Below are 14,287 nucleotides of genomic sequence, written 5' to 3'. Positions count from 1 at the left end.
TGAGGTCATATAAAGTGTGTCTAGAAAGTGTGTAAATATTACTGTGGAATGTCATATTCAAAATGAATTCAGAGCAAACATTTGTAATAATATACAGAACACAATCTTCTCAGAAAGTGTTAAATATCACTGTAAAGGACACAGTAATTGGGGAGAGATTAGGTAATTCTCCTAGAAAAAGAGAATTTGAAACTTTGCCCATTAGTTTTTCAAAATCTCTGATATTTCAATTAAGAATCCAAACAAATACCTCACTTGCCTTATACTGACTTGTTTAATTTCAATTGTCTAAATCCCATTTTACAAAATTAAAAATACTGCCTTAACCCACAGAAAAACAGCATAAAACAAATAACATATAAACATAAACAATTCACCACTTAGTTTAACATTTTGTTACATAGGTAAAAGAAATTTAATAAGTATTTTATACTATTCATTTTCAAAAGCAATAAAATACTCCAAAATGTTCAGATCCATCATTGTTGCCAAACTTTGTTCACCTGAAAAGCATGCAAATTCACAAGTTAATCATTACCCCGGGCGAGGAAGGGGGTTTCCAATACTTCATGGCATACTCATTGCCTTATGTGGAAACAGCTAAAAGAGGAAGAGTGTAGATTTTCTTTAACTTTCAAAGTTGCCCAATTACAAATAGAATAAAGCTAATATGCATTTTTTTTTAATTTTTGTTTTAACTCTTGTCTCTTACCTGGGGATATATATACCCTGCCTGCCATTCAAAGGTAAGGTGGAAGATTCTACTAGATTCTAGTCATTGTTGTATTTACATATTTGCCTTAAATTTTATATAATATTCTTTGTCTTTTTTAAAAAATAATTTATGAAGCTTTCCAGGGGACACCAAATACACCTGGTCTACTGAAAGTTGACCAACAAACACTGGACTTTGAAACATTCCTACATCCAAATAGGGAAAATACACTTATGAACTATATCACTCCTCTTTTTTCCCCTCTCTTTTGAGCCGGGATTGACCTTTCACATTTTTTTTTTTTTAAGATCTTATTTATTTATTTGACAGAGAGAGAGAGAGAAAGATCACAAGTAGGCAGAGAGGCAGGCAGAGAGAGAGGGAAGCAGGCTCCCTGCTGAGCAGAGAGCCCAATGTAGGACTCGATCCCAGGACCCTGAGATCATGACCTGAGCTGAAGGCAGAGGCTTAACCCAGTGAGCCACCCAGGTGCCCCTGACCTTTCACATTTTTAAATTTTCTAGCTGGGTGAAGGCCACGTGCTGAATATTCTGAGCAATATTAAAGGCACTGTAGATCTTTTGTTACCAAAAGTGTTTTAAGGAAGCCTATTTTCAGTAGAGGAGATTTATAAGGAGTTTTCACAGATTATTATTTAAGACTTTTTCCACAGCACAAAGGTAGCTAAAGAACAAAAACCATAGCACTTACATTGTTAGCATCATGAAGAAACGACAGATATTGGTTCTGTGCAAGGAGCTTACACTACAGTTTGAAGGTTTTGAAGAGACTGTGATATAGCCGAGAGCCCTCTCAGCTTTGAGAAAGCAGATGTTCCAACACAAAATGATGATCATTAGAAAATTTTGTGAATGTGATCTGTATGTGATTACAAATGTCAGTTGATAAAGTTGGTTAGTTTTTTAAAAAAAATGCACGTATTTATAAATTTTTAAAGAGGCTGACGCAAGTTCAAACTCAAAAAATGATTATTTCTATTGGGGAATGTCAATGATTGGGAATAGTCCAGCAATACAAAGGTCAGCTGAATTATCTTATTTCTAAAGTGAGGGGGAAAAAAATCGTCAGGCAATAATATACTGCATATTATTTGTAGGGGACTCCAAGGTCACAGTATATGTGACTTCAAGAACACATTATAAATACACACTTTCCATTTTCTGGAGAGATTTCCTGGATAGCCACTCAACCATGAATAATCATAGACAAAATACCGAAGGAACTTTTATATGTAATACAAAGCAGCAGTTATAATATTAGAAAAAATGCCAAAGGCAAAATTATTGGCCTAAATGTTTTAAAATGTGTCAGAGATATACAGTCATTCAACATTTTTTGATCTGGGACACCACATGTGACACCACAAGCAGAAAATCTTCTTACCCTCAAGTACCTGACATCTAAGAGCAGAGCAGGCCATGAGCTGAATGGAGACGTCAGCACATCCAGAAGAAAGTGAGAGAAAAATGTGATTCTTGGGACAATTCTCAAATATGTGATGCAATTTCAGGGAAGATTTTATAGAGGAAATAAATCTGTGGCTTTGGGAACAGGAAAGATATACCCACGATATTAATTAATTTATATTAATAAATACGGTGTTTTGAAAACTAAACTCAAATCACAAAGCCTCCTCTTTGAAAATAATGGGTACAGAGGCTTTAGAGACGTGTTATTTTACTCTATGCAGTTCAAAGACTGGTGCGAAAAAGCGTTGCTTTAGAACTCCTAACACTCTCTGATGTTTGACTTGTAACAATTTGAATAATCTCAAAGAAATAATAAACCACCCATTTCAGGACATTTTCGGAGAAAAAGCACACAATAAATGCCATTTATCAAATAGCTCTTAATAAATGGTATCAACATGTAACAGATAAATTGAAACAAAACTTGAAAGCAAGTTGAGAACTAAGGCCACAGCTAAAAACATTCTGTGAAGTTAAAAAGAAACAAGAACTGATCTGAATATAGTCAGTAAGAATTTCCTATGTGCTCATTATAAATCTAATGTTGGGCTTGAAATTGTATAGGCTAACATAAATTACTGATATTCAGTAGTTGCCCGGGAACACGTTCCATATGTGAAAAGGACAAAAATGGATATTCTTTTTAAATTCTATTAGCACAGTCAGTTAGAGAATATCTGCCAACTTTACAAGCCAAAATCCAGAGAACAACTTTAAAATCCGTATCTGGAAGTATCTAGTTATGTACAAGCTGACATTTAAAAACCACAAATTTCTTGTGAAGAGTTAATCAAAAATAGAATGCTAACTTAAGTTTTTAACTCTAATTAGGAAAAAAAAAAAGAACTGAAAATAATGCAATAATGCATATATAAAATAATGAACTATTTATGTTCTAATTCAGTATAAGCTTTTCTAATTTTTATCTCAAACTCATTTCCGTTGTAGTTTAAAATTGGCAATGTTTTCAATTCAGCAAATAATCTAGTTTCCATGTATGTATTTCTTTTTATAGATTGATTATTTTTTCATCATAAAATCAATGTGGGCTCCCTGTAGAAAATTTGAAGAAAAAAGAAATGAACAAGGAAGAAAAACGTTCCTTATAATCCAACTACACAGTGATAATTACTGTTATAATGTGCCACATCCTCTTGTTTCCCTGGCTGTTTTGGATCTTAATATATACTATGATCATTCATACACAGAATGTTTTTCACCAGCTAGGCTAAGTTTTATTTCAGATACTATTATTTCCCTCCCTCCCCTTCTTTCTGATACAGTGTTGGAATACTCTGTCTTGTTGAGCGAAACAAACTCACCCTGGATCTTAAGTGTAAATTGAGTATTTCTGACTTTTTTTTTTAAAGATGTTATTCATTTATTTGGCAGACGGAGACCATAAGTAGCCAGAGAGGCAGGCGGAGAGAGGAAGGGAAGCAGGCTTCCTGCTGAGCAGAGAGCCCAGTGTGGGGCTCAATCCCAGGACTCTGGGATCATGACCTGAGCCTAAGGCAGAGGCTTTAAACCACTGAGCCACCCAGGCGCCCCGACATTTCTTTTTATAGATGCAATAGCCTCCATCAGTCTCACTATCCCCCAGCACGGAAGCTCTGTTCTTCCTAAGCAAGGCGTCTTACCTCTCTTTCTTCCAACATATCCATCCCATTTCTTATTCCAAACTAACTCAATATTTTCCATGTTTGCCTACCAAATCTGTGTCACAAGATGTGAGTGTGAATCTATGATATAATACTTGAGTCTTTGGGAAAGCTACTTCACTTCCTTGGACCTCAGTTACTAATATTTAACCTATAAGGTTGTTATGATAATGCAAAAGAGAGGTGTGAAGGTCAGTGTGAAGTGAAGTGAAGGTAAGTGTGAAGGTCATTGTACAAGCGTGACACACGGTAAGTAATATTAACTGAATTTTAGCATATCCCATAACCCATTCCTCAGTCCCACTCACACATCCCACTTCTCTCTGGGCACTTTGTCTAACTACATATTGCCTACATAAGCGCCCAGAGAGAATTGTGGTCATGTCATTTAACCTCAATGGGCATGTCTCCTTAGTTGAGAAACAAAAACACCTGATTGTATGGCCTTGGGGTTTCCTCTATCTGTAAGATTTTATGGCTGTTTCAAATCATCTTTCTCCATGAAACTGCACACTGCTAGCAACTGGGTGAGACGCTCTTGATTCTTCTCTGCTACCTTTTCCTCATTCTGTTCTCTTCAACTTTTTTTCAGGTTTTAATATACTGAAAGCAAAGAAAGTACTTAATATAGGAGTTTTGATATTAAACCCCACACTAGATTAGATTTTTACCTCATAATAAAATTGGGTAATGGGGCACCTGGGTGGCTCAGTGGGTTACAGCCTCTGCCTTCAGCTCAGGTCATGATCCCAGGGCCCTGGGATCAAGCCTCGGCTTGGCAGGGAGGCTGCTTCCCTCTCTCTCTCTGCCTCCTTGTGATCTCTCTTTGTCAAATAAATAAATAAAATCTTTAAAAAATATACAAAATTAGGTAATAATCACCCGAGAAGCCAAAACATATTATTTCAAGCAACCAACATTTTCAAAATAAAAGAAAAAAAAACTTACTTTCAACAGCATTCAGCATTTGATATATACTTATGACAATTCACGCTCAACATTTTGGCAAACAAGGAACATTAATTTGCATTTATATTTAAACAAAGGAGTCTACGAATTTAGAAGTAGTATTTTTTCCTCTAAAAATCAAACATGAAAACTTCTGGAAGAATATAAAATATAATATAAAATATTCTAGAATGTGGAATCCCACTGTGCCAGTTTTAGTATTATATTATATGCAAAGTTTCCATTTACGAACCTAGCAATTCCTGTCTCTGGAATGTGATATGAAGTACACAGCATAGGGTGCCTGTGCATACTATTTCTTCTCTCCTATTTACCTTCCCACAACTGAGCTTTGTGCTTGTCCTGCAGGAAGATTTTGCTAAGGATAAATAATATGGTTTCTGGGTCTGAAATATCTATAGAAATTTGAGATCTACAGAAGTTTGAGTTACTATAAAAGAATTAGCTTTCTATAATTCATCTTTGCAGAAGATGGGTTCATCTCCCCAATTCTATACTCCATGCTGCAAAAAACAAATTTTTAAATAATACCTGAATATTACACATAAGTTTTCATATTTGTTAATATGTTGGCTCATTCTTAGAAAAAGGACATGTACATAGGCTGTATAATATAAAACTTAAGGCAGAATCCCTGGGCATATTGAAAAGTATCTCCGCTGTTTCATTTTTAACTGTTCACACAATCCTTCCATTGTATCCCCAGTCTGAGGTATGCTCCATTCATGAATTTACTTTTTAGAGTGCAGAAAACTTAATTTTGTTTTAAAACTCTTTTACTAATCAATGATGTACTATGTATGTTAGCTAACTGAATTTAAATTAAAAAAAATAAAGATGAATGAAAACATCCAAAGACAACAATTAAATGTGATTATATGGGAAAAAAATTAAAAATAAATAGAACTGTTTTATTACCTCTTACTAAGATTATGATACCTCTTACGAAGATTATGAAATAGATTTGTCTTTCTGTAACAGTAGGGCTGGTGATGATTTAAAAAAAAACAAAAAAACAACAACTTCCAGCACTGTACTCACAGAGAATAACAGTCCACCATGAATTAACTCTTATAGTATCCCATTCAAGGAAAAAGCGATGGATCTTAGATCTCCCTTTCATATGAGGAAACAAGGGGATGAGAGAGGCATATTTCATGCTTTTTGGCAAGCTAGGAGTGAATCCAGGAATAAACACTTAAGCGATATCATACAAGGTAGCAACAGTAATACTAATTTATTGAGTGTTTATGAAGGACTAGAGACAGTGTCAAGAGCTCTAACTGTGCTGTTTATTTCATTTAATCCTCATCACAAACCCGTGGATGGATGGATGCTAGTTCACAGATGAGGACACTGAGTCTTGGGCAGGTTAAACAGCCAGTTTAAGGTCATGGAGATCGTAGGCGACAGGACCAGGTTTTAAGCCCACACCTAGCTGGCTATGATGACTTCAATTTCAACTAAAAAGGAACAGGATTGTTTAGCTTCTCAAGAGAATTCAACTTGGAATAGTAATTTCCGTGGTACATTTTCAACATAGGGTTCATATGGGGAAAAAAAAATAGTTCTGTATGGTGTTTTGATGATCGACAGTCTGTGTGTTTTACACATGGAGCTTTTCTGGCTTTTTTTTGTTTCTTTCAAAGGTAAATAAGAGCTGACCCACTTTTCCCGTGAACACTCTCAAAAGTACTCCAAGTCAGATGATTTTGTAGTTTCAATATATAACTTACTTAACCACATTGCAAATGTCAAAGGCAGTGACACTGTATCAAAGGGTGGGGATTTCCATGCAGATATGAATAAGTTTCTTAAAGTATTTGGAAGCGTTATTAAAATGAAAGCAGGAATTTGTGACCTCAAGGGGTCAATTTGTCAGTATTTTTTCTAGGTATCCTTTGCATGTAGAGCTCTATATGATTATACTGACCTTCAAAACCTGATTCATCAGAGTCATAGAGTTCTCATGGCATGGAGAAGGGAGCAGGAATACTAAGTTAGGGCCCCAAATCTCTATATTCTGTTTGTGTTATGTCTACTACAGGAATCAGACTCTGACCTTAACTCTAAATTTCAGCCTTCTTTTTGTCTAGCCAGATACATAGCCTGGTTGAGCATTGATAGCATTACAAAACTCAAGATCTATCTATACTATGTTGGTTTTGCCAAGTGTCTTGCATGTTATTAGTGAAAATATAACTCTGGTTATTCATATTCACAGTTTTAAAGTATTTTTACATGCTCCTCATAAAATCCCGTTATAGAGGCTGTAGTATATATCATAATTTCTACTTCACAGTAGATCTAGTGAAAAGTTCAAGAGGTAAATGCTTTGTCTGAGTTGGCTCAGCCAATGTGCTGTCCACGGGTGTGTTGGTAACTGTTTAACAACAGACACTAACTAGGACAGAAGGAATTGCTGATTTGTAGCCTTTGCAAACTTCTGTAATGTAAATACTCCCATCAGGCCTGAGTTCAAGCTATGGACCTGACATCAGTGAACAGTGAAGAGAGAAGGGATGGTACCATCCACTCTTGGCAGCCAGCACCAGCTCGCTCCAGTATACCACCAGCTGTAGAACACACAGAAAATATTCTTCCTGACCTGTAGCCCCATAAAGTTTGCACAAGAAAATTCAACATTAAAGAAACTTGCCTTAGAAAAATTTCCAGGTAATTATTTATATACACCTCATTTGTAAAAAGAAAAGATGGGGTATAATTTGCTTCTTATAATAGAGAAGTTTAACATTATCATACAATGAAAACAGAAAGAGATGACTGAGTCTTTTATTTTTCTCTCTCAAATAAGATACTTAAGCACAATGTTGGATACACAGCAGACAGTTAATGAGTGCATATTTAATTCTTGCTGGAGTTTTAGAGATTTTTAGCGTTAATAAAAGGGAATATACTCATGGTTTGGCATTCTCTGAGTGACAGTATTTAATAGGATAAGCACTGGAAAAGCTGGAGTTTTGACTTTGCTTTGCCTTAAACTAAATATATGATGTTGGGCAAACCACTTAAACGTGTTCAGCTTTAGTTTACTTAATGATAAAATGAGATTTTTAATATGGCTCCTACTACATCTAAAACTCTCATTTTTAAAAGGTCACAAGTAATCTGAATTCAGGTTGCGAGACATGAGAGTTCCTCCATTTGCAGCTGGAGTCTTAGGTTTTGCTTGTAGTAATTAACTACTCCCACTTTTATAATGTATGATCTGACATCACATGCAGCATATCCTTTCAGTAATGTATAGAGCTGTTGGATAAAATCATCCCTGCCAAAATTCTAACATCATATTCAGTTTCCTATAATACTTGTATCTAGAGGTCAGAAAATTTTCTCTACTTACAAATGCATAATAAATTGATTTTTGACTATTTAAAAATTATAAAATTATCCATCATAATTTCAAAGATAAACCTAGTGGACGAGAATAAAGTAAAAGAAAATGGGATCTTGCTCAGATGAGAGAAAAATTAAAAACAGAGGGGATCCTTTAAAGGACTTTATTTGCATGAAATAAATCTGAATGGAGTTTAAATGGATCATTCCAAAAATGTATTACATGTTGGTTAGATTTTGGTGAAAGGGAATTGAAAACATTATTATAGATGAATTCTATATTGTATCTATTGAAGATGGGGTGCCTGGCTGGCTCAGTTGGCAAAGCATCAAATCTAAATCTCAGGCCTGTGAGTTTGAGCCCTACATTGGGTGTAGAGATCACTTAAAAATAAAATCTTAAAAAAAAGATATTAAAGACTGTATCTTTGGGGACTGCTCAAAGATTATACTTAAAAACTTGACCTGGAGCATGGGGGTTGTGGAAAAAAAGAAAAAAAAGTAAGTAGATGTAAAGCCACAGGTTTTAATAACCTTCTTTTTTAACCCAATTGAACTCTGAAAGACAACCGAAATTTATGACCTGAACTGCCAGAATGAGGAAGTGGTGATGTCTGAAAGGTGAAATACTGGAAACAGAGGGGGGATGGTCTTTTGAAACACAATGATAGAATTAAATAAGGTTCATGCTAACGTGCCTGTGTATGATTCCCACTATGAGATGAGGTTGCTTTCTGAAGGTCAAAAATTATGGAAACCTTGCATTTTTCCTACTAAGATTAAAAGGAAACAAACCATTTATCAGAAGATGTGGAGTCCTATAAGAAAAGAAATAAATAATTAAAAGCAAGTGGGGGAAGGTAATCCTAAAGCTTACCAAAATGGGTTAGATATTGAAAGACGAAAATGATAGCAGTATTTTATCCATGCAAATATTTTCTTTTCATAAACATTATTCCAAGAAGGTACTTAGAGATTATATTTCCACATTCCCAGATAACATAAAGACAACTTCCTGATAAAAGTCGCTTTTAGTATGATAAAATGTAAACAACTCTTCTAATGGTCTGATGACCTTATTTTAGCTTGATGTGGACAATTTACAAATGAGTATGCCCAGTTTCCATCAATAAGTCAGGTTACATTAACCTTCCAAATAGGAATTGTGCTAAAATCTATTTCAAGAGGAGTAAAGACCAAGAGATGTGATCTATAATCCATTCAATAATGTAAAATGCTTGCTAGCAAAGTATACAAACTAAACATAGGCCAAAGATCAGACTTCTCAAAGCCCAGTGAAGGAACAGAATCAAGATAGCTACATGCAAGTTCAAAGTAGTTCTTTATAGTCTTTCCAGCAAGTATCAGAAGAATAGCATTTGGGGAAGTTAGTCAAATTTAGATCATTATTTTTTATATTCATTCCTGCCATAAAGTGTGCAATACTGAAGGGAATGCCCATTTAGACAATTTCCTTGTCCTTGGCATAAATTTATCACTCAATAAATGGCTTTCTGTGAGCATATAAGTTGATAAAGGGGTTTCCAGCCAAGGGAAAAGTCCTCCTGAAGGAATATTGCCAGGGCAATGCCACTGATGTAGGTTTTGGGATTTGAATTTTATTCCAAAGCAACTTGTCACTAGAAATACTACTGCTATAATTCTGCCCCCAAGATTAATTATGGGAAATTTTATATTTTTATCCCTGAAACTTTGAAGGACTATGAGGTAGTACATAATATTTTCATTACGTCAAATTCAATGAATACTTGGGTCTTTTCCCTCCAGATGTCAATCTATATGTGATGAAACCACAGTTTGATGCAATCAATGTTAATTTTCCTTCTTCTCCTCTCTTTCAGCCTCACTTAATACCAATCCCTTCAATGTATTTTTAGATAGACTGATTTAATTTTAAATCACATTTATAAAATAGTTGCCAAATGGAAGCCCATTAGCAGAATTAAAAAAGAAAAACCAAAAAACAATATTCTTATTCTTCTGAGGAAATAAAACAGTGAAATACATCTGTAAAGGCAACTACACTAGGTAATATGCTATTCTTTGTGATAGAGAAGTATAAAAGTGAAAACAGTACTGCAAAATCAGACCATCATGTAACAAACTGTACCTTGACCAAGATGTGCCCCTTTTATGATGTTTGTCACAATATTCAATTAAAATGCAGTATTGAAAGAATAAAGTTGCACCCCTGCATCATACCGTATGGAAAAAAGAACTCAAAATGGATCATAGACCTTAACTCAAGAGTTAAAACTCTAAATCTCTTAGAAGGAAACACAGGAGTAAAGTACCATGACTTTAGAGAAGTTTTACTAGATAGCAACAAAAGAAAAATTAAAAAGGACTTAATCAAATTTAAAAATTTTTGTGTTTCAAAAGATGCCATTAAAGAGTGAAAAAACAGAATGGAAGTGGGTATCTGTAAATTGCATATCTGGTAAGTGACTTGCATCAAAATACATAAAAAACTACAACTCAATGATAAAAATATAAAAAATCAATTTTAAAAATGAGCCAAGGCATAGATATTTTTCCAAAGATGACAAGACGAATTACCAATATGCATATGAAAAGATGGTCAATGTAATTGGCTATCAGGGAAAAGTGGGTCAAAACCACAATGAGATACTTTTTCATACCACCTAGGAATGGTTATATAAAAAAGACAAGTAATAAGTGTTATTGAGGATATTATGGAATTGGACACTCATACATTGCTGGTACCTGCGCACGAGAGTGAAGAGGTATAGACCTTTTGGAAAATAGTCTGCAAGTTCCTCGAAAGGTTAAACATGAAGTTACTATACATGTAGCAATCATACTCCCAGGTAGAAGATTCTCCCCTCAACTAAATTTAGTTAGATTCCTCTGAGCTCTTTTCTCAACTAGGCGTCTACTTTGGCCTTCTGCATCCATGCTTGTTGAGTCTAGTTCTTAGCAAGAATCCTGCCAAGTTTCAGTTTAGTGAGAATTCCCCCATCCCTGATATCTGTTTACCTGTGTTTCAGTTTCCTGATCTGTAAATTTGAGGCAAAACATCTTACCTTCTGGAATACTGGAGGAATTGAATGATCTGATAAAAACAACAGTTCATACAAATAACAGTATAATAAGATTATAAATTTTACATACAAGATCGGTTTAATATATCATGTTAATGGAATCATATTAGGAAGGTCAGTCACATTATCTATGTACATGCCTATAGATCATTCACTCAATTTGCAACGACCTTAATGGAACTAGAGGTTACTATGCTAAGCCAAAGAAGCCAATCAGAGAAAGACAATCATCATGATCTCACTGATATGTGGAATTTAAGAAACAAGGCAGAGGATGATAGGTGGAAAAGGTAAAAATGAAACAAGACAAAACCAGAGAAGATGATAAACCCTAAAAGACTCCTGATCTTAGGAAACAAACTGAGGGCTGCTGGAGGGGAGGAGAGGTGGGGGATGGGGTAACTGGGTGATGGACGTTGGGGAGGGTATGTGTTGTAAAGAGCACTGGGTATTATATAAGACTGATGAATCACTGACCCCTACCTCTGAAACCAGTAATACATTATACATTAATTAATAGAATTTAAATTTTAAAAAAAGAACATTCACTTAACTAGTGAATTTGAATTTAGTTTAGCTCTTGTTTTTGTTTAAAGAAATTGACGGATTATTGCCTGCATTATGCAAGTAGGGCCAAGTCATCTAGCAAAACAAAACAAAGCAAACAAACAGAAAAAAAACACAATAGTTACTTTTTTTTAACTTGTTAAATTTTAAAAAGCAGGGAGAAATGATCATAAGGTTTCCACTTAGAATGTGAACTATGCAGTTCAACTGAATATAGCAATCATGAAATTCACATACGTTTAGAGGCATTGCCTAAGACAACCATTTATTTTACATGATTTGTTTTCTTTTAGTTATACCAATATAATAGAAATTCAGGAATGAGAGTCACAAAACTTTTTTCCTGACTCTTTGAATGAGAATGTAAGTTGATAGAGATAATTAGCTCAGACTTCATAACAATAAACTTATCAAGAGGGTGAACCATTACTTTCTTTAAAATGGAAATGTAATTGAAATGGCTTTTTGTTTTTGTTTTTGTTGTTGTTCGAGAGGAATATTTCCATAATAAAGAATCCAAAATCACTTATCTGATGATTGATTCTACTGGGGGGAAAAATATTGAAGACAGGCAATCTGTGGGAGTTGGTTTACAAAGCATGTGTACAGTATTCTTGACCATCTGTTTCTCTTTGTGTTAGTACATTCACGTCATATTGTTTTGGATGCTGACTCAAATTTCATTTATAAGCTTCCCTGATGCACAAAACATGATAGAATATAGAAAGCAGGGGATGAAATCTGGAGAATGTACAGGTTCAGAAAAGGAGTGTACACTACTAGAAAGTAAATTACATTTAAATTTTGGAATAAAAGTGATTCAGTTTAAAATATTATGGAAGTTCACACTGGATCTCAAATGGTCTTGCTTAGATAATAAAACACCTCTCAAATATCTCAGCTGCTATCTTAATGTTCATACTTTCAAATAAAGAGGCTAAATGAAATGCAACACCAAAAAGCTGCAAATCATTAAAATTCATGGGCATTCTGTAAGAGCTGTCTAGAGGGTCCTTCATTTTGTACTGGCATGAAAATAAGCCTTTTCATCTTTGGCTTATCAATTGTGTATAAAAGCAAACTCAGGAATTTAGGGACTGAGCTATAAATTCAAAGTACATTAAATTATAGAATCTAAGAGAAAAAAAAGGAGCCAATGTAGGCCATCCTGTACAGTTCCTTAATTAAGAAAATATACCTAATGAGTTCCTTGAAATGGCTGCCTATATGAGAGACCAGATAAGATCCTTAACCAGCTTATTAAAACCAGAGATTATTCACTGAAGAAGGGGAGACAGGTAGATTTCTGGAGTGGTGTGGAAGCAGAAGCAGCATAATAAATACCATAATTGTTTTGATTGGGTTTAAGTCATACTATTGATTTTGAAATTCCAAATATAATTAAAGGGCATAAGATTTCCAGTTTTCAAAAGGGGAAAGGTCTGGAAAAGCTTTGAGAATGGTCTATGAATTCTACCTAAAAATATTCTATAATATTAACATGAAACTTTCCAAGTCAATGATGTTGAAATGTAGTAAGAAGCCCAGAAATAAGTAGTACACTGATGGCTGTCTTTAATAGTTCACATTTTGGGGACACCTGGGTGGCTCAGTGGGTTAAGCCTCTGCCTTTGGCTCAGGTCATGATCTCAGGGTCCTGGGATCAAGTCCCGCATCGGGCTCTCTGCTCAGCAGGGAGCCTGTTCCTCCTCTCTCTCTCTCTCTCTCTCTCTGCCTGCCTCTCTGCCTACTTGTGATCAAGTCCCGCATCGGGCTCTCTGCTCAGCAGGGAGCCTGTTCCTCCTCTCTCTCTCTCTCTCTCTCTGCCTGCCTCTCTGCCTACTTGTGATCTCTCTCTGTCAAATAAATAAATAAAATCTTTATTAAAAAAAATAGTTCACATTTTGGTTATCATATTCTGGTCTGAAGCATATGGAGTTTCCAAAATATATTTTTTTTTGAGTGTCCAAATTCTTAAGCATTTAAGAATTCAGAGTTAGCTCATCCAAACCAATTGTCAATTAGTTTGGTCTCATAGACTTTAATTTAAAGAAAACAAAAAATATTATGACCGTTTTTCCCACAGCAAGAATTATCGGGTCAGAGAAAGGCTCTGTGAATGTGCAGGATAGTGACTGAATGCAAGAGGTTAAGTGGTCTTTTAGGTCTGGCAGCTGGTCAGGGTAAGGAAAATAATTCATATTGTTTACAAATGGAATATCCGTACATAAATAGAGGTGCATCCTATAGCTCTAAATGTGGACCTGTCTCAGGTAGATATTTTATCCTCTTTTTTATTGAAACAAAAAGGGTTATTTAACTAATTTATATCTTGTAGAGTGTTTTCCCTAAAACTGAATTGCCAGTAAGTTTCATTTTAAGGAGACTATACGGAGGTCAAAATATAATTGTAATCTGTATAATTTATGTAAAATTTAATTT

At 34.8% G+C, this 14,287-nt stretch overlaps 1 protein-coding gene across 1 annotated transcript in view; it reads right to left on the bottom strand.

Annotated features, from left to right (window-relative positions):
* ST8SIA4 (ST8 alpha-N-acetyl-neuraminide alpha-2,8-sialyltransferase 4) overlaps window positions 1-14,287 on the bottom strand; it is a 98,022-nt gene that overhangs the window by 2,097 nt on the left and 81,638 nt on the right. The gene's annotated exons all lie outside the window — the stretch shown is intronic.

This window comes from Martes martes (genome assembly GCF_963455335.1).
Source record: "Martes martes genome assembly, chromosome: 5".
In the NCBI taxonomy this organism is placed as follows: Eukaryota; Metazoa; Chordata; class Mammalia; order Carnivora; family Mustelidae; genus Martes; species Martes martes.
Note: the sequence above shows the minus strand (reverse complement) of the source record. Positions and strands in the feature narration are given on the sequence as shown.